The 25835-nt window shown below is 34.5% G+C and overlaps 1 protein-coding gene and 1 long non-coding RNA gene across 2 annotated transcripts in view; one reads left to right on the top strand and one right to left on the bottom strand.

Moving 5' to 3' along the window:
• LOC105750702 overlaps window positions 1-19446 on the top strand; it is a 74971-nt gene extending 55525 nt beyond the window's left edge. The window contains exons 2-4 of the long non-coding RNA XR_001121188.3: window positions 9787-10105; window positions 18369-18498; window positions 19127-19446. This is a non-coding gene — a long non-coding RNA (uncharacterized LOC105750702). The remainder of the gene's footprint in view (window positions 1-9786; window positions 10106-18368; window positions 18499-19126) is intronic.
• The window catches only part of CAMK1D (calcium/calmodulin dependent protein kinase ID), a 457058-nt gene that overhangs the window by 132547 nt on the left and 298676 nt on the right, over window positions 1-25835 (bottom strand). The window lies entirely within an intron of this gene.

The raw sequence follows: 25835 nt of genomic DNA, 5'->3' as shown, positions 1-25835 counted from the left end.
TCTTTGTCATACAATGTAGACTATATAGGATATCTGGCTTACCAGATTCTCTATTTTGGTACAATTCATCATAAAGAAATCTGTCATTTTTATGAATGTCATTAGTCAAGAGATTTAAAGAGAATGTGATCCCAGTTTTCAAATATAGTTAAAAAGACTAACATATGGAAGAGGAAATAGCCTTCTTCTGGCAGAATTAGGACAGTGGATGTAAAGTTACAAAGGGCAAGCTTTGGTTTTTTTAATATAAGGAAAAGGAAAATTTCCCTAATGCTTAGGGTTTTCAAAAACAAACGGAATGGCTACATTATGAAGTAGTTGAGTTTCTTGTCTGAATGAGCACTCATTGGACTAGCTATAAAAGGTACTCATGCTTCAGGTAAAGGAAAACCTAGATAACTTAGAACAATCCACACAATTTTATGATGTCATTCTATGGGTAATAGAAACATAGTAATTGAATCTGGGTAATATGTAACTTTCTATTATGGTACATTCTGTTCTCAATGTAAAGATTTCAGTAGTGTGCATATCCTATCTTCTTCACAGTTTAAGAGCCTATAATAGATCCTTCTTGCTCAATGCTTTCATTTGCTGCTAATCATTATAAAATGATTTTAGCAAATGTTTCTGAAGTTTTCTGAAATTTCTGAAATGTTTCTTTTAAAATCTTTTAAACCTAACCAGTAACATTTTTATGGAAGTCATGTTGAGTTTACATGGATTATATTGGATTTAAAAATTATTGTTTTAAGGTGACTTTATTAAAATTGTGTAAATTAGAAGTAAAAAAAAAGTGTATGTAGAACTCCAGTGTTTATTGAATTACAAGCCAGTAGTCTCTTTAGAAGGGGCTAGTTTGTTCAGCAAAGAGAATTCTGTGTTTGTAGTCAATAGACTTGTGTCACTTTCTACCTATAACTTTAGGGACTGACCTCTATAGATTTCAGATTCTTCACTGGCAGAATAAGAGGTTTGGAAGAAATAACCTATAATGTTCCTTGCAGTCCTAAATTAGGATTCTGTAAAAGATATGTACCTGAACACATATGTATGTGTGTATATGTATGCATGTATGTATATACATATTTCAAAAGGGCTGAGAAGATCTAGAGAATAATGATTTATTTTTGGCTTCCTTGGAAGACTTGAATCGACTATGGAATTTGTAAATTTGAATTCAGTGACTTTATTCCAGTGACTTTTTCCCATAATATAATTTTATATAATTGAACTAAACTCCAAAAGCATCTGGACCACACATGTTAGACAAAGAAAGTCTTAATAGAACCATTTTAATTTCCTTCTGTGAAGGAAATTAACTTACTTAACACTTAACACATTATTACCATCATTTGATGCAAAGATCTATTCAGGGTCTGCTGTAACCAAACATAACAGAAATCATTCAGTTCAACTACAAGTTGTGGGTACAACTCATCTAATTTGTGAAGCCTGGGGTATATAAATTCAAGTCTTAGGTTTTCACAACCTTTGGCTATGTATTGTATACTTGTTCTAATTCTTCCTAAACTCTTAGTTTTAAAATATTCATATGAAATCATGAGTCAGCCTTGCTTCTCATTTCTTTGTTTAATATTTTATTGATCCTATTCATTTTCTATCACTTTCAGTTCTCAACACATCTCTCCTCTCATAAAACAATTCCTTATAACAACAGAAAAAAAGAGGCAAAATTGATGGGGTATACAATAATCTGCAGCTATTTTCTACCATCTCACTACCAAAAGAAGGGAAACATGTACCACCATTAGTCTTTCCATCTAATATAAATTCTGATTTTCTTTTATATTTTATTAAAGCTTTTTATTTTTCAAAACATATGCATGGATAATTCTTCCACATTAATCCTTGTAAAACCTTGTGTTCTAATTTTTCCCTCTTCCCCTACTCCCTTCCCTAGATGACAAGTAGTCCATAAATTCTGGTTTTCTTAAAATTTTATTTCAAAATACATTATTGTATTCATTATTTATATTCTTCTTTTGGTTTTGCTTTCTTCACTTTAAATCTGTTCATATAAAACACTTTTAAAGTTCATATTCACTTTTTTTCATAAAATTATAAAATTCATGTAGTACAGCTTAGTCTCCTGTTCGCTAATCAATGAATGTCCACTTTTTGTTTCCAGTTTTATGCTATTACAAAAAGTGGTACTACAAATAATCTAGTGCACATAGAAACTTTCCTTTCCATGCACACCTATGGAGCTATAAAAGCAATAGCAGGAGTGCTACATATGCCTCTTTCTCTTGTATTCTCATAGGAATGACTGAAATTACACCATCTGCTAACTTCTAATCTGCTTATGTTTTTATCTTGGCTTAGGTTTTAAGAATCTCTTATAGGAAATTGATAGAATTGAGAAAAAATGTAATGATCAACGATCTCCCACCCTCTTCTTTATAAGGGGGTTCAGATCATTTATATTTTAGTGTTATATTTAATACCACCCAAGCAAATGCTTCAAACTGGTATGGAAACAATTCTATATTATAGAACATTATGCCACTGGAGCACAAGTTCTGATGATTCCTATCAAGGTCTTCTAGACTTTTGAGTATAACCTTAATGATCTTCTGTCATACTCCTTGAAAGTAGGAAATGTTTCATCTTTGACTCTGTATCTCTAATGCCTAGCCCATAGTTCCTGCCACATATTAGATATTTTAAGCTTAAAAAGATATTTAAACAAAAAAAATCAATGTTTTCTTGATTAAACAGTGTAGTTAAACTTAAAATTCATCATTATGGTGACTGCAGGCCAATGAATTGTTTGCCATAATACTCTCAAAGATCATCCACCAAATTATAGAGAGTTGTAATTTGCAATGGAAAAACCCACAATAAGGAACTCAAAAGTCTTTGAGGTGTCAAAGTAAATTTGAAAGAAGATATACTTTGATAAATCAATCAGTCAATATTTATTAAGCACCTATTATGTGCCAGACAATATACTAAGTGCTGGAGATAAGAGACATAAAACATTTCTTTGAGGAGCTGACCATAGAAAATAATTACAAATGATAAGAAGTCTTGAAGGGATTATGAATAGATGTATAAAAGATTGAGAAAAATCACAGATCTTTCAAAGATAGGGCATTTGCTCTATTTGCTGCCAGAATGACCTAGTAAGCAGTTGGATGGCACCATAGCACATGATGTACTAGGCTTGGACTCAGGGAAGATTCATTTTCCTGAATTCAAATCTAGCCTCAGATACTTACTAGCTGTGTAACATTGGAAAAGTCATTTAACTCCATTTTCTCTAGTTCCTCAGTGGTAAAAAAGAGCTAGAGAAGGAAATGGCAAACCACTACAGTATTTTTGCCCTCCCCCCCAAAAAACCCCAGATATGATTGAAATGATTCAGCAACAATAAAAATGACCTTAGTGATTTCTCTTCTGTGAAACTTAGCTCCTTATCTGCTCAAAAAAAGTAGTGAGAAGAGTAGATATAACCTCTGGACTCCTAATGAGCACAGCTAGCATTCTACAATTTTTTATGCTATGTGAGGACTTTGAAGTTTCCTGCTGCTGCTTGCTGTGAAATCTAGGTGTGAGACAGTGAATCAGATCCACCAAAAGTTTCAGCTCAATTGACTCTGAGAATGTTTATATAAATGCATGGATGACATTAATTGTGCAACATTAATTTGTAAAGGAGTTAAATGCATTGACCATCATTTGCTTATTTAATAACCAATGGAGATTCTTTGATTACCTCAAGGAATGAAAACCAGATTTTAGTATTGAGTGCTAATCAAGACTGACCAGAGAAAACTTCTTTTGGCTTTCCCAATATTTAGAAGAAATCTGACTATTCTTTAATGATATACATGATGGAATGAGAACTATAGCAGATAATTGCAAATAATCTTTGCAGTTCATGCCTAATGACACCCTCAAACAAGCTACTGAGAGGTTGGCTCACTAGACTAAAGCAGAGGCGCTCACACTTATTTTTGTGATGGGCCCAGCTAAGAGTCTAGTGAAGTCTATGAGCATTTTCTCAGAATAATGTTTTTAAATACGTAAAATATGAGGCATAGGTTTACAAATATACTGAAATATAGTTACTCTGTTACTCTGTATCATTAGAAATTGAAAGACTCTTATGAATTCCTACAAGTTTGACTATATAAGTCAGTGGAAAGTCTGTAACTAAAGGCATAGAAGTAAGGATACAAGAAATATATCATAGCAAATCTACAATTAGGCCAAAATGTAAAGATAAAACAATTTAGATTTTATGGTGTAGTAAAAAAACCAATGGGACTTAAAACTCCAGTTGTGCTATGTACTAGCAATGTGTGTAATATTTAACTTCTGAAAATAAATCTCTTTGTTTGTAAAATGGGGATAAGACTATTTAACTTGGGAAGAAGGTTCTTTGTAAATCATGGAATGTGAGTTCCTGTTAAAAATGACATTTAATGAACTAAATGGAACTGGCACAAAAATCAATAATCAGGGCATGGCAAAATGACTTTGTTTGAAGCTGGACTAATCAGTTTCCTCAACTATAAAATAGAGTGGTGGCCTAGATTGCCCATATAATCTACCTAGTTCTACCTCTAGCATTCAGAACCTTTCACTAGAGAAATTTCTAGTCAGAAAAACTTGGCTCAATCAGCTCGACTTTTAGTAAACAGCTACAAATCCAAAGGTACACAAATCCTTCCTGATGAACAAATAGTTCTGGCTAAAAATCCATTGGCTGTTTAGGGAGCTCAACATAGGTTATTTTCTACAGAATGAATAAGCTTCCCATTGCCTGCAGAGCCCTCTGCCCTCTTTCATCACAGTGATCTGCAACTCAATGTTAAGGAATCAATTATTCATTCATTTTAATCACATTGGGAAGTGAATGGCTCTCAGCTTGTCAGTTTCTTGATCAGTTATCTGCCTAGAGGAAATGACCAGCTTTCCCTACTTGGGAAAATAGAATTTTAGAGTTGCTAAAGTTTCTCAGAGATAATACAGATCAATGCCCTCATTTTGTCAATGAATTAAATTGAATTGGTTATCAGAAAATTAGATGATTTTTCTAAGGTCACACAGGTAATTAGTGACAAAACCTGAACTAGAACCTAGGTCTTTTTACGTCCAGTATAGCAGTCTTCACTCCCTACCATTCTGGACAGAAGTTTAACTTAACTTTTTATTCATAAATCCCATTTTATATTTATCAGTGAAGTTGTGTGAGGAAAGAGAACTTTAGCCCTCTCTGCTCTTCCCTCCCCGCAGGTTGCTCATATAAATAATGCCTGCATACAACATAGATTGTCAAGTTTTGAGAAAGGATTCTGCAAAGTCTCAATTTTGACCCCCAATTTTGATCCCACCTTTGTCTCACTAGAATTCTATGAAATTTCTTTATTTTATCTTATTTGGGGAAATTCACATCAAATACTGCAACTCCTTATTTTTTAGTTTACATCCCTCAGATTCCTTGTGAATGAATAAATTATATTTGCTATTTACTAAGTGCTGTGGCTACACACAAAAGAATGGGATAAACCTTATATTCAAGGAACTTAGATTCTAATAGGAATATGGGAATGGTGGATAGAGAAAGGTATTCTGTGGTCAGGAAATCACAGAGATGGAAGTGGAAAGATCAGAGAGTTAATTTCTAGAAGTAATGATAATGTTCTTTTGATTATTATTCCCAGAATAAGGTGAAGGGGTGGGATGAGTTGATAGGTAGAATTACACAGTGTCAGAAAAGATGGCCACAAGATAGATAGGGCTGAAAACATGGTTCCGTAGCTGTCAGCTACGGAAGTTTGAATTCACTGACTCATTGATAAGGATAACTCAGCTCCAAGGTTATTGTTTTTTCTTCCTGGATTCCTTCTTTCCTCTCTTTCCCTCTTTCTATCCTTTCTCTTTCTGGAATAAACATAATAAACATAAACATCCACTAATAACTTGTATTAACAAACATTAAAATATATTTAGGGTTACAAAGCACTTTTCTTACCACAATTCTGTGAGGTGGAGAGTGCAAGCACTGCTTACATTTTCAAGATAAGAAAAATAAAGCCCAAGATGGGTTAAGTCCCACCTTAACTTCTCAACCTCAAAAAGGATCTTGTAACTGAATGGGAGGGTTGTTATTATGATTTATTATCAGGAAACATTTGATTTATATGCCACCTGGTATCATGTAAAAATTTCTTGGGCAAAAAAGGATTGAAAGCAGAAAAATTTTAAATCCTCAGTTAAGTGACTTGTCCATAGGCATCAAAACTGAAACTTGGATTCCAATTCTCAGCTCCTAAGCCTCTTCTGACTTATGAATATAATACGTTTTACAGTCATATTTATATAGTGCTTCAGAATTCTCTCATTGTTTTGTGCCTAATGGCCAAAGAATGCATCCCCTAGTGGCCAATCTATTTGTGATACTTCTTTCCACACTGAGCTGGGTTGGTCCTTGGGTCCTCTTAGTTACCTCTGGTATCTCTGGGTACCAGATAACTAGAATGCAAATTTCAAAGCTGAGCAAACTGAGTCCATTGAGGATGTGACTTCTGGATGTCTGGTGTTCTAGAAAGTTCATCTTCAGGGCAAATAACATCAAGATGCCAAGAAGCTAATCAGAATTCGGTATCTCTTTTTTTTCTTTTAAGTTTTCCATGCAATTTATGGATTTTTTGGTGTGTTAACATGAGAGAAAATAAGAACAGATTAGCAACATTTCTGTATTGAAATTCAGCCCCAGGTATTATTGTTTTCTTTGTTTATTAACTGCCCAAAGCATTTAAATTGCTAGTTGTATTCTAGGGAAAAAAATAGGGACAAATAATCTCCATCTTATTATATGCTTTCATTTTCATTTCCTATGCATAATTCCCACAATTCTACATTAGAAGAAGATTGTGCACATTATTAGCTTGGAATATTAACTAAAGTGGCCAACAGCAGAGAAGAATTCAGTTCTGTCTGACTTAAAGTATTTAAAGAAAGTTAACCTGTCCTTATAAACTGTTAACCTTTGTTTCCTTACCTAAAAAAGAAAAATTGCAATTATTATTAGAATTATTGGTCATTATTATCAATTTGTTCTACTTACTAGCCAGTTTATGTTTTCAGCCCAATTAATACAAAAAAACTTGAATTTGGCCAATAGATAATAAGTAAAATTTATATTGATCTAGAAAAAGATATCTTTTTTTCTATTATGACCATTTTTGTTGAAATATGAAACTATTTCTTAGGTTTATTATAATATTGAATATGTTTATATTCTATGGCACTTGAATTTCTGTGGCAGTTTTAAACTAGTGATCTTCAACAAACTGTTTATCCTTTAACACCGCTAAAAGTCCCCTTTTATTGTACATTTCTCCTTGTGGGGAGAAAAGTATACTAAGATTACTGTGTAGTTGAAAGAGAAAATAAAAGCATCACTTGTTCATAGATTTCAAAAATTACTTTCGTTCTCAGGCAGGCTGTATTATTTCCTTGACATTCCAAAGACTGACTTAGTGCTACTTTTGAGCAGGTAAACACAAGAAGCTTGGCAAGTAACAGCACTCCCCTCCCTTTCCACACACACCTCGAACCTCTCAGATCTCTGTCTCTGCTTCAAGTTCATCCTTGACAGCCATCATTGATTAATCAATCCACATGGAGATGTGACCTGGCAGAGGCTTCTTTGAGTTATACTACCCCTATCTCTTCAGTAGCCACAGTTCCTGAAGACCTGAAAAGATGTTCTTGACAATCAAACTCCTTGTTGCTGTCAAATGGTTCAATGCCAGAAAATTATGTAACCCTATTAATGATTTTTACAGACATTAAGGAATGTACTCTAAGGACTGTGAATCTTTTCAATTTAACTTAGAAGTTAGAAACTCCTATTTATGTTGTGTCCCTTGTTATAATGTGAGCTCTTTGAGAGCAAAGATTGCCTTTCATTTTGGTTTGTATTCCTAGCAATGATCACAATATTTATTTTACACACAATAAATACTTTTTTCATTCATTAATAAATGCTTTTTAATTTCATTCATAGGACAATAGGAATTTAAATAGAATATATCTCAAAAAATCATCCATTACAACCTCTTTATTTTAATTAATTAATCCTTAAAGTATAGTCCTAAAGGTATGAAGATTTTTCCAAATAGATTGTAGAAAGATGACTGGTAAAAATATTTCACCTAAACAGTTCTTTGCCCACCAGTCTTCTCTATTTGTTGACCTGTAAACTGGCATTTGTCCAAATTAAATTTTGACTAGTCCCCCAAAAAAAGTCCATCTTTTATTACCAAAGGTGATAAAATTTCCTAAGAAATCTACAAACTTAAAAAAAATTTCTTTCTTACATCTTCCCGATTCCTCCTTCTTAGACCTGGAGCTTTTTAACTGTTGACTTATATTCTCTAGCAAAACTAAAGCATAGTTTGGATTAGGAAAAACTATATCACAATGCTAATTTAATACAATTTACTAAAGGTCTATGTCTATGGATTTTCCTCCATCAGTGTTATACTTTAAAATTTTAATAACAATTAGATATCAGATGCCAGAATCAAGATAAATATATACATAAACTAACTTAAATATATAAAATCAAAAGTAATTTCTAAATTGATATATGGTTAGAGAGAGATATGCACAGCCAGCTTTCAAAAGAATTACAACTATAATAGATATACACAAGGTTTTTCTAAATTACTAAAATAAGAGAAAAAAATCAAAACACCTATGAGGTTATAATTCATTCCTAGAAAACTGGCGAAGATAATAAAAGATGAAATAGTTGATGCTGAAGGATTATAGAAAAGTAGGCACATTAATACACTATTGGTGGAACTAAGAATTGGGCTACCAGTTCTGGAAAGCTGTTTGGAAGAGTGTTAAAAAAGTGACTTGAGTGTCCATACTATTTACCACAGAGATCAGTGAGAAAAAGTAAAGTCCATATACACATAAATATTCATGGTAGCATTTCCAGCAAAGAACTAGAAATGGCTACATTTCCATCAATTAGAGAATGGCTAAACAAATTGTGGTCCATTTTACTGCAGTTTACAAGTAAGAATTGACAAATATGATGAATGCAGAGAAGCATTGAAACTAATGCATAGTGAAGTAAACAAGAAGAAAATATACCCAATGACTATTACAATGCAAATGAAACAACAACAAAGCAATCAAAACTGAATGCTATGAAATTGCAATGACCAAGCTTGACCTCAAAGAATAGATATGAGAATACATTTCTTTTTCTTTTCTTTCAAGGGTGGAAGAACTGTTGGTTAGGAACTCTATAGATAATGGATTTTGTTGTTGAATTGTTTTCAGTTATATCTGACTCTTTACGACCCCATTTTGGGTTTTCTTGGCAAAGATACCAGAGACAGATAACGGAACAAGATAGGTAATTATCTAATAAACTGTATAATATGTTGGTTATTTTTGCTTTATTTCCCCTCCCGCTTTTTATTATTTGATATGTGGAGAATTATATATTTAGAAATATAGGTAAATATAAAACAAAAGATTTCAATAAAATTTTAACTAGGTATCAAAAATTTCCTACTAAAATAGTTAATTTTTATCAATTGTACTGAGAATTATTTGTAGTCATAAACATATAGGTTAGAGATGTATGTATATATATATATATAAATACACACATATATATACATATACCTATATCTTAACATAAACATATATAAACATATGTGTATATATACAGATATGTCTATATCTATCTGTCTATCCATCAATTCCTTCCTGAAGCTTAGGAAGCACAGTTGGTAACAAGAAGAAGTAAGATGCTAACAGAACAAGAAACATACTGGCAATGAGGAGAAATGGGAGGAAAAGCCAGCCAAGACTGTGAAGAATAGACCACAATGTCTCCCTCAATTCTAAGAAATCCACAGTGATAACAAGAAACTGGAATGAAATAGTGGCCATCAATTAGAGAATACTAAATGAATTGTAACATATGAATAGAATGGAATATTATCACACTCCAAGAAATGACAAACCGAAATAATTCACTGAACTCAGAGGAAATTGGGAAGATAATTAACCAATGGAGACACAGAACAAAGTAAGTACAACTTGGGAAAACAGATGAGTCATAGCTTTCAGATTTCACTAATTATAATGGTTAATCATGGTTCCAAAAAATAGATTTCATTTCCTTTCTTTCAACAGGAAGACTTCAGGTATAGAATATTGTTATGTGCTGTCCAATGAAGTGAACAGGAATCAGTTTTCATTAACTATTTTTCTTTGTTTCAAAGAAAGGCTCAGTGGGAGCAAGTGCATGGAAATTAGTTTTGTTATTTACAAAAAAGAATAAATAAAACAGACAATAAGAATTATTGGCAATTCTCCACAGAAAAATACTTTAAAAGCAAATCAAACTGTAGTCACTCACAAGAATGTTCAAAGTCAAGTGCTGTATTGCATAATAACTAGAAAAATGACTCACCTACTGAATTTCTACATGGATGATTCTATACTTTTATATGTGTTTTCTTTTATTTATTTGCTAACCCTAGGGATGTTTTTTTTTAAGAGAAATAAGACTCTACTCCAGGTAAATATGGTAAATAATAATATAATAGGATTTAGAGCTGGAAAAGACCTTAGGGGTGCAGTTAGCCTTCCATAATGCAACTTTCCCCACTGTGGTTTTGATATATCATGGATCAGCACAAAAATTAAATGGGACATATAATCTGTATAGGATCACTTGTCATCTTGGAGATGGAGGAGGAAAGGGAAGGAGGGGAAAAAATTGAAAACCAAAATCTTATAAAAGTAAATGTTGAAAACAAAAAAAATCCAAGGAAATTTAATGAGAATCTGGGGGGAATTTTGAAGAAAACATAGGCAACATGTAAAGGACAGCAGATGACACAGAAAAAGTTATTGTTCATACAATATTTTAATTTAACATTCACCTCCATAGAGCTTACTACCAAATACTTAAATCAGATTTTACAAAAAAAGTATTTTAAACACCCCATATAATAAAAAAACCAGACTTTTTTTTTTGGTACAAATGAAAGGCCAAAATATTTTACATGGACTTTCTAGCTCATGAAGGTGTCCCCAATCCCTATAATGTTGAAGAGATAATTGTAATTCAATACCTTCATTTTACAACCAAGGAAACTGAGGTCCATAGAAGTCATCATGTGCTTATGAGTTCCACATGCCACAATGCAGCAAAAAAGCAAAGCAAACCATTTAGCAATAACAGACTTGGCATTCCAGGAGTTAGCTATTTCCCACACTGCCTTGAATTTTATGTTTATTCTTCACTGTTGCAATTAAAGGCCTCTGGGAAAGGTACATTTCATTTCCTTTGTTATAGCTCTAACAAAATTTTAGAATGTTTCATAATTTGTTTTTGATAATTATGTGTGGGTTATCAACCAAGCCTCTCACCAGCATTCTCAAGGTACTGAAAAAAATAATGCTACAGTATTAAATTTAGTGTTAGGTATTTTTTTTTATCTGTATTGCCAAAAGTATTTACAATGCTACCTCAGTACATGTCATTAGTTGGTTCCAAAAGGCACGAAAAGTGGCAAAACAAGTGCTAAATTTTCCCCGTAAGGGGAAAAGTTTAACCATCCCTCAGAGAGTCAAGTGGGGCTTCCAGCTGGGAAGAAACAAGCCAGCTCAGTCCAACTTAGCGGGACTCCTCCCTTCTTGACCCAATTTACTTTCTCCTTCCCCTATCCATGGCATCCAAGCTTCCTGGGGTTGGGAGGAAGAGGGAGTGCTGCATTTGGATGTGGAGGCAGTAACTATTATCCTGTGTGCCATCTGAAGGTTGGGGCTGCCAGGGGTCCCGAATCCCTTGCCACTGTCTCTGTTGCTCATGCCATCATTGCTGCTCCTGCAGGAACTTCCCACTGCAGCATCTTGAGCTGCAACCTGATAGTCCTGCCAAACACAGCCTTGGCTGGGGAGAAGCTGCCTGTGGCTCAGGGCAATAGCAGCAATGGCGATGGCTAGGCGGTACATCTGGCCAACCTCACATCCCTACTATTCAACCAAGATGATAATCAAGAGTCATGAATGCTGAGCAACTGCCAAGTGCCGAAGAATTTTTTTTTCTCCCTAAAATATACAGAATACTTATTTGACAAGTTTTGAAGCAGATAAATGTTGAAGACCACTGTATATATATTAACCTGTTGCCTGAGGAAGATTTTCACTTTTTTTCTAACTTTTCCTGTATGAGCGATATGATTTAGTAAAATGTAAACTCCTTGAAGGCAGCAATTATTTCTCATTTTGTCTTTACATCCCCAAGACTAACACAACAATCCATATACAAAAGTCTTATTAGATGATTGTTGTATTAATAAAATTTTAAAAGCAATAATGAGGAATTCATTTCCCTAGTTTTAGTTCTTCCACTTAATATCTTCTCTAACTTCAAGTCAGTGAAATGACCTCTCAGAATCAGGTATTTCGCCTGTAAGGAGAGGAAGATTGGATAGAGACAATACTTTCAAAGACATTTTCCAGCTGATCATAACTTCATTTTCATTCCTTTCCTTTTATCTGCATTATATCTTAGGATTTTATACGACTCAAGTAAAAGTCTTGACTTTAATGTACAGCCTTGCTGTTTGCCTTTCAGAAGCAAAAGCATATGTTTCATGTAAGTCCTGCTTCAAATCTGGCCCTCTTGACCTCTTCCCCTCGATTTTGTAAGGTACTTATTAGGTATTCTAAACATGGGAGCAGTAAAATACTTTTTCAGTCTGGTAAATACATGGCATAAATCTGGAGTTATTAATGTCGATTTTCTCCACCAGAAGAAATATAACTTTACTGTTTCACTGAATTATATTGTCAGATTATCAAAAGAGATAGTTGTCTACTATAGTCAACAGATGCATTTCAATTCAGTTGAGGGAAGCTTTAGCTGCAAGTAGGAAATGAAATGACTGATGCATGAAATGATACAGATGCATTTTTAATACAGTTTGATGATAAAAGCAGTAAATCAACAATGTTATTTTAGGGACGCTTTATTTTATTAAAAAAAAACACACACAGAGGCTGGTGCGCCTACACATATACACACTCACCCAAAGTAGATGATCAATTGGACCTGTCAGTTTTGTATTTTTTTTCCTTTGGAATCAAAGGTGACACCATCAATTCTGTCAGCTACTAGAGCCAAAAGCCATGAGACAGCAAGGCCAGAGGTGATTCCAATAGAGAAATAGCTACAGAAAAATCTGTGTCACTTTTCTCAAGTGGTGCTGACAGCTTTATGTTTAAGACCTCTGGAGAAGTATGGCCTTTTGGATTTGTATATTTTTTATTCTCTAAGTACATGAACTACATATTTAGTTTTGTTTTCTGAACACTATACTAGCCTGTTCAGCTTCTTTTTCCTTATCACTAATATATAAGAAAAAGACACTTCAGAGTGGCTGATGATGAACTGGCCTTGAAACCAGGGTAACCCTCATTGGAGCCCTATTTTCTACCACAGACTGTCAGAACAAGTTACTTGGACTACATAGTACCGTATGCAATTCTGAAGATTACAGAGCAGTTGCTGATAAGTGTTAGCAAAGGGAGTTTCCTCCTAGCTTTTTGGCTGGATGGATTAAAAAAAAAAGGATCCAGGACTAAATTTACATACTTAATTACTTAAGCATTATTTCCTCAATACCTTGAGAGTGCTGGTAAGAGGGTTAACTCATAACATATGCATAATTAACATAAACAAATAAAATCATGGATCCAAAGTCAACCAAAATTTTTTTAAAAAGAGAATCTCATATGTACTCCCATTGTTTAGAATTCAACAAGCTATGATTACACACCTGCTTTATGCAGGCATTGTTTTAGGCAATGGGAATATGGAAACAAATGAAACAGGAGAGGATTTTTTTTTGGGGGGGGGGGAAATGCTCTCTGTATACCTCTCTGATCCTTCTATAATTTAAAGATTTTCCCTATGTGTCAATAAATTCTTCCCCTAAGTGGAAAAAGAAAGATGACATTTTGTGACCTGAGATCAGTCATCAGTACATATGCTGTCCTTAGTACACAAAGATAATGTCACTAAACACACAAATGCAAAATTGCTATTCCTAAAACATTGGTTGAACCCAGATGATTCCTGGATCAGGAGTTCTAACAACAATCTAATGCCTTAGGATAAAATAAATTCCAAATCTTTTATTTGTCTTTCACAGATAACCTCCAATCCAACTTTTTGGGCTTTTTGTATATTATTCCTCTCCACAGAAGCTACTCTCTGATCTAGCCAAATGGCCTACTAACTATTCTTCAATAGGAAATTCCATGTCCTATTTCCATACCTTTCCATATTCTGCCTCCCATACATAGAATGCATTCCTTTCTCACCTCTTTGCCTTTTAGAATCTCTACTTGTCTCTATCTTTAAGGCTCAATTCAAGTACTATCTCCTACATCCTGATCTCTTCAGTTGCCAATTCCCCTCCCAACCCCAAGTTATTTTGTATTTACCTATCTGCATGTAAAAAGGCACCATGATAGAGCCAAACGAAAAATGATTCTGGAGTTAGAGACCTAGGTGCAAATGCTGTCCTTATATGACTTTCGGTAAGTTATTAATTGTTGGGCCTCAGTTTCCCTTTTGTAAAATGAAAAGGTTGGACTAGATGGATTGTGAAATCTTAGATAATTGTCCACAGTAGAATGTAAGTTTCTTGAAGGCAAAGATTCCTCATTTTATCTTTAGATCTCCCATGCCTAGTACTATACTTGACACATCATGTTTTTCAGAAAGTTGTGTCATTTCTGTCACATTCAACTCTTCATGAATGCATTAAGGTTTTGATGGCATAGATACTGGAGTGGTTTGCCATTTTCTTCTCCAACTTATTTTATAGATAAGGAAACTGAGGCAACAGGATTAAGTGATTTGCCTAGGAACACATAGCTAGAAAGTGTCTGTGACTGGATTTGAACTCAGGAAGATGAGTGTTGCCACCTGCATTCTAACCACTATAGCACTTAGCCACTGATACTTAGTAAGCTTTTAATAAATTGCTTGTTGAATTTAATACTAGATAGATTAAGAACTGTTTTTTTTTTTTAGTTCAAGAACTATGGGTAGATTTCTTTGAACCATTCCCTTTCCTTGTCTCAGTCTCCTTGTGACAAATAGGTCCTAGTGGTTTTTATTTCCCACTTGGCTGCTCTCTTGGTCTTCATGATCTCTAGAAACACACCATTCTCTGAGATAAAATCAACTCTGTAATGCAAATCTCCCCAGATCATTTCCTAAGCAGCTACTTGGTTCTATCACTCCTTGAGAGCAGGGATTGTTTTATACTTTTTATACCCCCACTGCTTATGAGCGTGTCTGGTACATAGTAGGTATTGAATAAATGTTTATTAACTCTGATTCTTCATGACAGTCTGGGTCCATAGAAAAAATTATTTTTACATCAGCATGAATTGAAGCAGCTGTTACAATCTCAGCCCCAGATGCTAACAGTAATATGTAGAAGTTGAAGGGAAAACCATCTTGGATTGATATAGTTTCCTAACAATTTGAATACATCATATCTTTCCTCTCAAAAAAAAAATGGAACAAATTTTCATTAATTCAATCAAGTTCCCCAAATGAACTGGAAGCATTCAAGTAAAAGAAGTTAGATGATCTATTGGCAAGTGATTCATGCTTCTGGAAGGGTTGGCTAGCATTCATGCATTTGAGGTCACTTCCAACTCTATGATACTCATCATCTTGGATTAATACACTGACAAGATAGTGTGTGATGGGGCAAAGAGAAACACATTCAAAATGATGCAGGAAAATTTGAAAAACAATACATTTCAGTTGATATTAGAATTATTAAGGACAGCTTCATGGAGCTGAGGAAGAGATAGATGAAGAGGGATGTATTATAGGTATGGGAAAAAGCTAACTTGAATATTATGTAGAGGCAGAATATGGTATGCTAAGATCAGCTAATGTAACTTAGTTTGGCTAAACTGAATGGGCAATATGATGGAGGAAGGAGGGAAGGGGAGTAATATGAAATCAGTAATACCATCTCCTACAGAGTAGCAACTGTATGAGCAAAAAAGAAAGGTAGATTCAATTCAAAAGATATTTCAAAGGTTACTATGTACTACGAAACTGATAGGTTATGGAGTTTGGAAGAGTCAAAGATGAAGCCAAGATTTTAAATTTATGTACCTTGGAAGACAATGGTTCCATAAATAGGTTAGAGAAGTTTTGTGGATGGGCAGGTTTAGGGAAGATGATGTTTCATTTTAAACATGTTGAGTTTGAGGTTATAAGGGGACCCTTAGGGGAGATGAACAGCAGATGTTGGAGATAAGGAATGGAATTCGGGAATAAGGTGGAAAGAGATGAAAATTTGTTAGTCATGTACATAGAATAGGTAATTGAACTCATGGGAGTAGATAAAGTTGAGACATATCCCCCTAACTCACCAATGGGTTTCAGGCCTATTGGTTACTCTCAATCTGGGTTAATTTATGCTGAGATAGATAAAATAGAGCTCACCTCAGAGGCTAGGCACTAGCATTTAGGGGAAACTAGGAAAATCTTCATGCAGAAGGTGGGATTTTAGCTTAGACTTTCAGAAAGGCAGGAAAGCTAGAAAATGGAGGCGAGTAGGCAAAGCATTCCAGACATTTGAATTTGAACTTTAGCTGAAAAGCACTATATTTTGCCTAGCAATTAATATTTCTTTAAATCTTGTCATAAATTAAATCTTTTCTTTAAAAAAGCTAAAGTAAACTAAGTGATTTATGCTTACTTAGCTAAAAACAGAGTATAAAGAAAATAAAGTATATGCTTTTTGACTCAATTATTGCTGACATTTTTATGACCATATCTATTACCTTTCCAAATTGCCAGGTTAGTACCCAAATTGAAGTCATGGTGCCTAAGAGAAAATAGTGATTGAAAGGCATATTTCACATGCAGAGAAAAAGCAAACATCTCAAGCATATTCTGTCAAACAATTGTAACAAACCTAATACATCAATTCACTCTTTGAACTAAACCTAAATCAAATAGAGATTCTATTCAGTATGAGGCCCTACCCTGACATGTAAATTCTGAGAAGGCAAGTTCATTCTTTTATAGCAAATTATTCATAGTACATACCTCAAAGTCAAGTAAATGGCTCATTAGTGAGTCATTTAATCATGATAAAGTGGGGGTGAAGCAGTGAAACTAGTGCTGGGCCTGGATTCAGAAAGACCTGAGTTCAAATTTGTTCTAAGACATTTACTACTTATAAATTGAATAACTTATAACTTATAAAAGTTAAATAACGTGTGAGAAGGAAATGGCAAAGTACTCTATTGCTTTTGCCAAGAAAAGCCAATAAAGGGTCACAAAGAGTGAGGCATGACTGCACAATAGTCGGAAAATAGTCTGCTTCTGAATTTGAAGCTGTGAATCTTCAAATCAAGTGAAATCATTAAGCATTTATTAAGTACCTACTATATGCCAGGGAATGTGCTAAGACTGAAGATATAAAGACAAAAACAATACCTGCTCTAAAGAAGCCTAATGGGGAAGATAACATACAATTATGTACAAATAGAATGCATATATTGGTTACATTGGAAACAATCTTAGAGGAAAAGGCTTTTTTTGTAGAACATGGGATTTTATTTTATTTTAATTTTTTAAAGATTTTAGCTGGGTTATTTAATTTTTTAAACCTTTTAAAAATAAAATAGCTTCTTATTTTCCCAAATACATGCCAAGATAGTTTTCAACATTCACCTTCACAAAACCTTGTACACCAAATTTTTCTCCCTCCCTCCTTCCTCTATCCCTCCCCTATATAGCAAGCAATTCACTATAGGTAAATATATGCAATTAGAAAGTGGGATTTTAGGCCAGATTCAAAAAAAACTAAGGAAGTCAGAAGCCAGAGCTGAGAAGGGAAAGCATTTTGAGGATGGGGGATGTGAAATTATGCTGCTGTCATTTTTAAAAGATGCAAACTAGGAAAAAGATTATGATTGTTTCAAGCAAAAGGTTGCTTGATATTGAGAATTGAAGTCCTGGATTCAAGTTTATCCTCTGGAATATAGTAGCTGTGGGATCCTGGTCAAATAAGTATGTGTATGTTTATATATTTATATATATATATATATATATGTATGTTTATATGCATGCATATGGTATATATATATATGCCCATATGTGTATGCATTGTGTATACATATGCACACACACGTAGTTTAGCTTAAACTGTAAGTTAACTTCTTATAAGTTAAACTATAACTTAAAAATTTTCATTATACATTTGTTATTGTTCTTTGGCCAGTGGCTGGTAAAGAAAGAAGAAAATATGGAAGGTAAAAATGGAACTGTAGGAGTGGCTGAAATGGATTCCTTGCTATTTTCAAGGAAATCAAATGGGCATCTTAGAACTGTTCAGGGGTTGTGAGAATCAGGTGAGTCTATTTTTTGGTGTCTATTTATCTCCTCTTCCTCCTCTCTTCCTCCTCTCTCCCTCCCTCTCCCTCCCCTCTACTCCCTCTTTCTCTCCCTCCCTCCCTTCCTCTATCCCTCTCTCTCTTTCTCTCTCCCTCTCTCTCTTTTTCTCTCCCTCTCTCTCCCTCTCCCCACTTCTCACTCCTCCAATCGAGAAATTTAAGTAATTCCCTATTTATTGTAGGATCAAATACAAATTCCTTGGTTTAACACGTGGCCACATGTGGTTCCTATGTGCATACCTCATTATCGCTATAGTCTGTTTGTGCCCAATCTCCCCACCAAGCATTGTATCTATTTGTGGGAGCATATGTCTCATACTTATGTGGGAGGAATATTTTGTAGCTATTGGTATTAGGGCAACTTAGTATCTAAGTAAGTTAAGTGCCTCAGTTCATTAAGTTAAATTATCACTCTCTTATTTACCCTGAAAATTGGACAAAGATGGCCCTTCTTGCTCATTGTATACTAATAGTATCACTCATGGTCATAGTATGAAGCAGTGTCTTTTTTTAAATAAAAAAATACAATAGAGATTTTTAGAAAAATTATTAAATATACATATACCTCATTTGGTTTGCTTTACAGATCTGATTGTGAGAGACCAAGATTTAGTCAAGATTAGAGAATCATCCTCAATATTTCAACCATCTTCCACATGCTGCAAGAATTAGCAAATCCTAAAGATGCTGACATCTCAGTCATACACTGAGGACTCGGTGGGAATTTATCATAAAAATGAGGATCTTTATATTCTTACAGATAAAAAGCAAAGAAATGAAGTAAAATGAAGAAAGTACAGCTGAAGAAAAAGCAGCTGTCAAAGTCCTTAGCAAAACAAAACAAACAAAATAAAAGTAGGTAACCCAAGAAGTATGATGGTAAATAAAAGGCATTTTGTCAAGCTATGTGACATTTTCTCCTGGAATGGAATCGATAAACCCAAGAGGATAGGAACTCTAGAATCATTATGGCTCTTATCTGAAAAAGATGATTTTTTAAAAATGTGATAAACGGACATAAAACTTCCTATGGGATGCTTCTCCAACTAGCACTTGTATTTGTAGGTTAGAGTCTCAGAGGATGGCTGCTGCCTCCAAGCTGAAGAGGAGTACCTTGTGTACCCACTCCTAAAACTATGGCTCATTAGAGCCTGCTGATGTGCTTTTTCACAATAAACCAACAGGCACAATTAATTCACAGCAAAGCCATTTACTAAGATGCCCCATTAAAATGAATAGCTACAAAATATTCCACTCACATAAATCTGAGATACATTCTCCAAGAAATAGACACAATGTTTGGTGGGAAGATTGGGCACAAATTTAGGCTACAGTGATAATGAGGCATACACATGGGAAGCACGTGATCAAGTGTTGAATTTGTATTTGTATTTGGTCCTATGGGAAATAGGGAATCATTTAAATTTCTTGAGGGGAAGAGGGGGAGAGAGGGAAAGGGAGAGGAAAAAATTAAAGGAGAGAGAGAGAAAGGAAGGGGGGAGAAGAATTGAAGAGTAAAGATACCAAACAGGTAGACCCTGCCGATTCACACAACCCCCAAAAAGTTCTATGATTCCCACTTGATATCCTTAAAAATAACAACCCATCCATTTCAACCACTCCTATTATTCCATTTTTATCCTTCCATGTATTCCCCTTTCTTCACCAGCCACTGGAAAAAGAACAATAACAAATGTGCATTCTGTGGCTTATGGCCACATATAGGATCATTATGATCTTTTTGGATCAAAAATGTATAATTCAGTGACTAAAACAGTATTTCTAAAAACAGAATTTTAATAGCCCACACTTCTAAATGAGAGACCCGGTTCAACTTACTATTGGTTAAGTAAAAAAAAAAAAAAAAATTGAACTGCTTGGGGAGACAGATATTTTATAAAAGTTAATAATAGTGCAAGTGTCTCATTTAACTGTGATGGTTATCTCAAAGAATGAATCTTAAGACTTCCATTCAGTCAATAGATCCTTGAGAAAAATGATAATACTCAGCAATCATGATTGCTAAGGTCCCTTCCAGGGCTAAGAATCTGTAATTCTATCATTTTTCTTTTTTAAGGGGAGCAGACACATAGTATTTCTCTTAAAATTAATTTAAAAGGTCAAAGCTTTAAAAATCCCTTGGTATCCTGAATGTTGCATAATTTTAGCAACTAATCTTGGTTCTAAAGAAGAGGGAAGAAAATGTCTTTCACTCCCTTCTTTGAGTAGATTTAAAGCTACAGGTGTGGATGATGGAATATACTGTCAAACTTGGTTGATCGGCCAGTTTTATTTAATTGCTTACCTGCCTGCCTGCTTTCCTTTCTTTGTTCTTTCCTTCCTTGTTTTTTTGTTAATGCCTTATTAGAAGAGCTGCCTCTTGTTGTAATGCAGGAAGAAGGATATATTTGGAAGTTAAAGTGGCATAAATATGAAAGATTATAAATTCAAAATATTTAGAGTAAATCACAAGTTACCAAATCCTGTTTGTAGATGCTGTTTTTGCCATAATTCTAAAGCACATATGTAATTTTGAATAACATGAGGTAGTTTTTGAACAATAGAAGCAACATATCATAAGAATGGAGGACTATGGTTGGGGTCAGGAAGATCTGCTTTCAAATTACACTTTTCAGACTTACTAATAACTTTTTGATCTTATCTAAATCACTTCTGTGTGTTTCAGGCAATTTCCCTAGAACTTATTTATTTAGAGAAGATATTGTTTGAATTGCTTGAGGAACTTCCACAATGGGAGTTCCCTATGTTCCTGAAATCACAGATCCCAATTTTTATATCTTGGGTCTGGGTGAAATCTCACATTTCTTCTATTTTGTGCTCTCTCTCTCTCTCTCTCTCTCTCTGTGTGTGTGTGTGTGTGTGGTGATGATGTAGTAGTATGCATTATTGTTATGCATAATGTTTCTCAGGTAAATTAAACTGTTTTAATCTTAGGGATTAGGGTATAAGAAAGGGAGAAATCCTTTTTTTAGTGTGCTGGCAGATATAGATCTTTTAATCCTAAAACCAACCTAAGAAAGAACAATCCAGATGACTGAGTGGTGAAATTACCAATAAGAAATGCCCTAGTTTTGATTCTAGCACTACTAGTTTGATATTTCCTTAGTTAATGCCATGAGCCCAGTAGGTTCAGCTTTAGCATTATCCTTGAGATTTTTCTTTATGTCCTCTTCACACACACCTCTAGAAATACAGCTTCAGGATTCTATTAAAATTCTCCACTACTTAAAAGTATTCTTTCTGGGTATATGGAAAAATAACTAGAAAGTTCCAGAGATACTACTTGAAATAACAACAATAATGATAACAATAATAAAATAGCTAACATTTTCATAATACTTGAAGGTTTGTAAAGTGCTTTACAGATATTATTTGGCTTTATCCTTACAATCACCTGGGAGACAGATACTATTACCATTCCAGTTTTACAGAGGACAGAGGTCAAATGACTTGTCCAAGGATTATTCAGTCAATGTCTGAAGGAAAAATGGAACTCAGCTCTTCCTGAGTCTAAATCCCAAACTCTTCATACTCTTCCCAAAGTACCAGCATCACAAAAAAAACCCTTCAGTCAGAGGAAATCTACTTGTGGTACTTTTGAGAAAATTTTTATTATCAGGTTCTTGTTTTTGTGCTTTGTCTTCTCAACAATATGATTGGTATTTCTTGAGAATGTGTACTAAGCTTAGCACATGCTATCACCTTATAAAGTAGGCTCACATCACTCTAAATTACTGATTTTGTTTTTTTCTTGACATAATACATTTTGATCTCAATGTCACTTTCCAACACAGTAAAATCTCACACTTTTCATACTGTAGCCAGGCCTCCACTGTAAGAAAAAGATAACTTTAGCTGTGGTATAATATTTTCCATTTCTAATTCTTATTTACTGTGATCAAAAGTTTGAAAAATGGCAACTAGAGGAGTGATGAAGATGAAAGAATAATCTTTGGAACAGTGAAAAAATGGCATATGGTTATTTTTACTAGAATGGTTTGCTTTAGGACCTTGGGTAGGAGAATGAGCCATTTTAATCAGGTTGATAAATGGTAGCTTCAAGCAGTTTCCCAAATTCTTGTCTAGTCACAGCCATTCCCATTCTTCAGTCATGACATCTCCAATCTTCCATACAGTTACATGCCCCTGATATCAACATTATCTTTGCCATTTTCAATAAACAGTTATTTAATAACTTCTGTGTTATGATAAGAAGAGCAGCTTGCCTCCCAGTCAGGAAGACTTAAGTGTGAGGATGAGGCTGGGCTAATCTCTTAGTTTCCCAATGATCCAGGCAACTGTCAAAGACATTGCAAAGCAAATGCTATGCTGCTCTACCTTAGTAAAAGAAGTTTCCTTATTGGGAGAATCCTGGACCAAGGAAATCACAATTTTAAATTTACAAAAATTTCTAAGGCAGTGATTTTGCTAAGCACTAGGTAGAGGAAAAAACTTGATCTCCTCAAGATAATAGTCTCTGAAGCTGCAACATTATTGGAAAGATTAATATGCAAAAATCTAAGCATCAATATTCCATGCCAGATAAGTGCTAAATGAGATCCACTCAATTGTGAGTCAGGAGAATTAGGTTCTTTGTTTTATTTCCCCAGGCCTCAGTTTTATTTTCTTTTTTTAATGAGGAAGGAAAGGTATAAAAGCCTAGAATGTCCCTTCCAACTTAAAAAAAAAATCTATGTGTCTTTATGAGTGGTACAGAGAATGAATACAGAGGAGAGAGGTGGTTGTGGGCTCAAAAGGTTGGAGAAGACTTCCTAAAAGAAAAAGGAGGGACTTTAGATGAATCTTTAAGCAAAAGAATTAAAGGAAAAATAAAAGGAGAAAGAGAACCTTCTTGGGGAAAGGGCAAAGACAAAAACTTAGGGGCAGGAATTTAAAGGGCATATAAGGATGACAGTGAAATTCATTTGGCTGGGGAACAAGGTTTGTAGAGGTATATCTGGAAGCTTTCAAAAAAAAAAAAAAAAAGAAAAGAAAAAGAAGTTAACAGAGCAATAAATGAATTGACTTCCTTATTTTTACTATTACTGTTTTCAACGTACCATACCTGATACTAGAGACATAAGGATAAAATAATTAAGACAAGATCCTTGCCTTTGTGAAGCTTATGCCCTCATCAAGAGGCAACCAGGTGGTGCAATGGATAGAGAATCTAGTCTGGACTTAGAAGACATGAGTTCAAATCCAGACTTTGATACTCACTAGTTGAATGATCCTGAGCAAGTCACTTAACCCTGTTCATCTCTGTTTCCTCATCTGTAAAATGAGCTGGAGAAGGAAATACAAACCATTCTCGCGTCTTTGCCAAGAAAACCCAAATGGAGACACAAAAGGTCAGGGTCAGCTATGACTGAATAACACTACCAGTTCTAGTAGAGGGAATAAGAAAAATATACAGATCAATGTAATATAATTTAACAGTTTAGTAACTAGAAGACAGCATATCCCAGGCTCTTTTTAGACCCTCTTCTTTTCTCTATCTAAACTTTTCCCCTTGGTCATTGTTTCTGCTTCCAAAGGCTCCATTATGATTCTTGAATCTTGATGTACAGCTTTAATCTGTACTCTGAATACCAGCCTAACATCCCCAAATGCCCGCTCCTGCTTATCCAATCAGGGACACAAACCCAACATGATCAAAGCAATTTTTTCCCTTAAGCTTTAACTCCACTTTAAACTATATTTTCTCGCTGACAGAACCTTATCTTCCCCATTATACAGGTTTGAAGTTGATGCTATTTTTGATTTTTTCCATTTCCTTCATCCAATCATTCACCAAGTCTTATTCTTCCTCTATATCTTTCACCGTAATATTTCTCCTTTCCTATGGTCACATCACCACTACCCTCATTGATATCCTCATTACTCCTCACCTGGACTACTACAATATCCTCCCAATAATTTTCTCCATATCTAGTCCTTTTTTCTTCCACAATCTATCAAAATAATAGTCCTAATCCTCAAATCTGACCATATCACACCTTCCCAAAAACTTTCCCCAACTTCATTGATTTTAGGATCAGATATCAATTCCTTGACTTGATGCTTATGACCATTTCAATCTGACTTCACTTTGACTTACCACCTTTATTTCACATGATTTCCTTTCACACAGATAACATGGCAGAATTGGATTATGAAAACAGATTTCTGGATCCCATTGTGGATAGGAACAGAATGTGGGGGAATCAGCAGAAGGATGAGGAATGAAGGAGCTAGATGCTGGCCACTCATATAATATTAAATTCACCCCTAGACCTATCTAGTCCATGTCTTATGATGCTCCCAGTTAATGTCAGTCTCCACTAGTGTTAAGTTTACATTTCTTCTTTCTTATGTAGCTCACCAAAATATTTTACTTGAAGACATCCCATCTTATGTCACCCTCTGGAAGACTGGCAGTTTCTTCACATTCACTCCATGCATGGCACACAGGGCTAGGAAGAATTGCCATGCTCCCCACTCTCCAATAGTAACTTTAAAACATTCTTTCTGCTACCATTATTTAGTAACTACCTTTATTCCTTTAATAATAATAATGATAATCATGAGTTAGAGTTAGAACTTATATAGTGCCTATTATGTTCCAGGAACTATGGTAAATGCTTTACAAATATTATCTCATTTGATCCTTATAACCTGGGAAGTAGGTGCTATTATTATCCCTATTTTAGAGAGAGAGAAACTGAGGCAAACAGCTGTTAAGGAATTAACCTAAGTATGCATAGTTAGTAAATATCTGAGATTGGATTTGCATTCAGATCTTCCTGATTCCAAGCCCAACACTATAAGTGGAAGCATCTATTGGCCTTAGATTCTTGCAGCTACCACTTCTGCAGTCTCTTTTCACCTTCCCAGAAGAATTGGCTCATAGATTTCTTTTTTATAATGATTCTTGCTTCCATTAAATACTCTAAGTCAATGCTAGAGGTTGCTCAACTTCTATGCTCTCTGTCTCAACTTTACTTCAACCATACATAAGAATGGTCATACCCTAGACACGTTTTATCCACTCCCCACTTCTACTCAATTGAATTCTCTTCAAATGTCAGAATTCATGATTATTGCTCTGTATACAGCAGTGGACTTAATAAATGCTGGTTCAGTTGAATTTGTCAAATTGAAATGTAGAAAAACTTTCAATGGGAAAGGAAATATGAAGAAACTGTTCTAAGTATGGGATTTGCCAGTGTGCAAAGTTACAGCAAATGAAAAGAACCAGGCAAGATTAGGAAAGTAATATGCAAATTAGGTCG

Source organism: Sarcophilus harrisii, chromosome 5, assembly GCF_902635505.1.
Source record: "Sarcophilus harrisii chromosome 5, mSarHar1.11, whole genome shotgun sequence".
NCBI lineage: Eukaryota > Metazoa > Chordata > Mammalia > Dasyuromorphia > Dasyuridae > Sarcophilus > Sarcophilus harrisii.
Note: the sequence above shows the minus strand (reverse complement) of the source record. Positions and strands in the feature narration are given on the sequence as shown.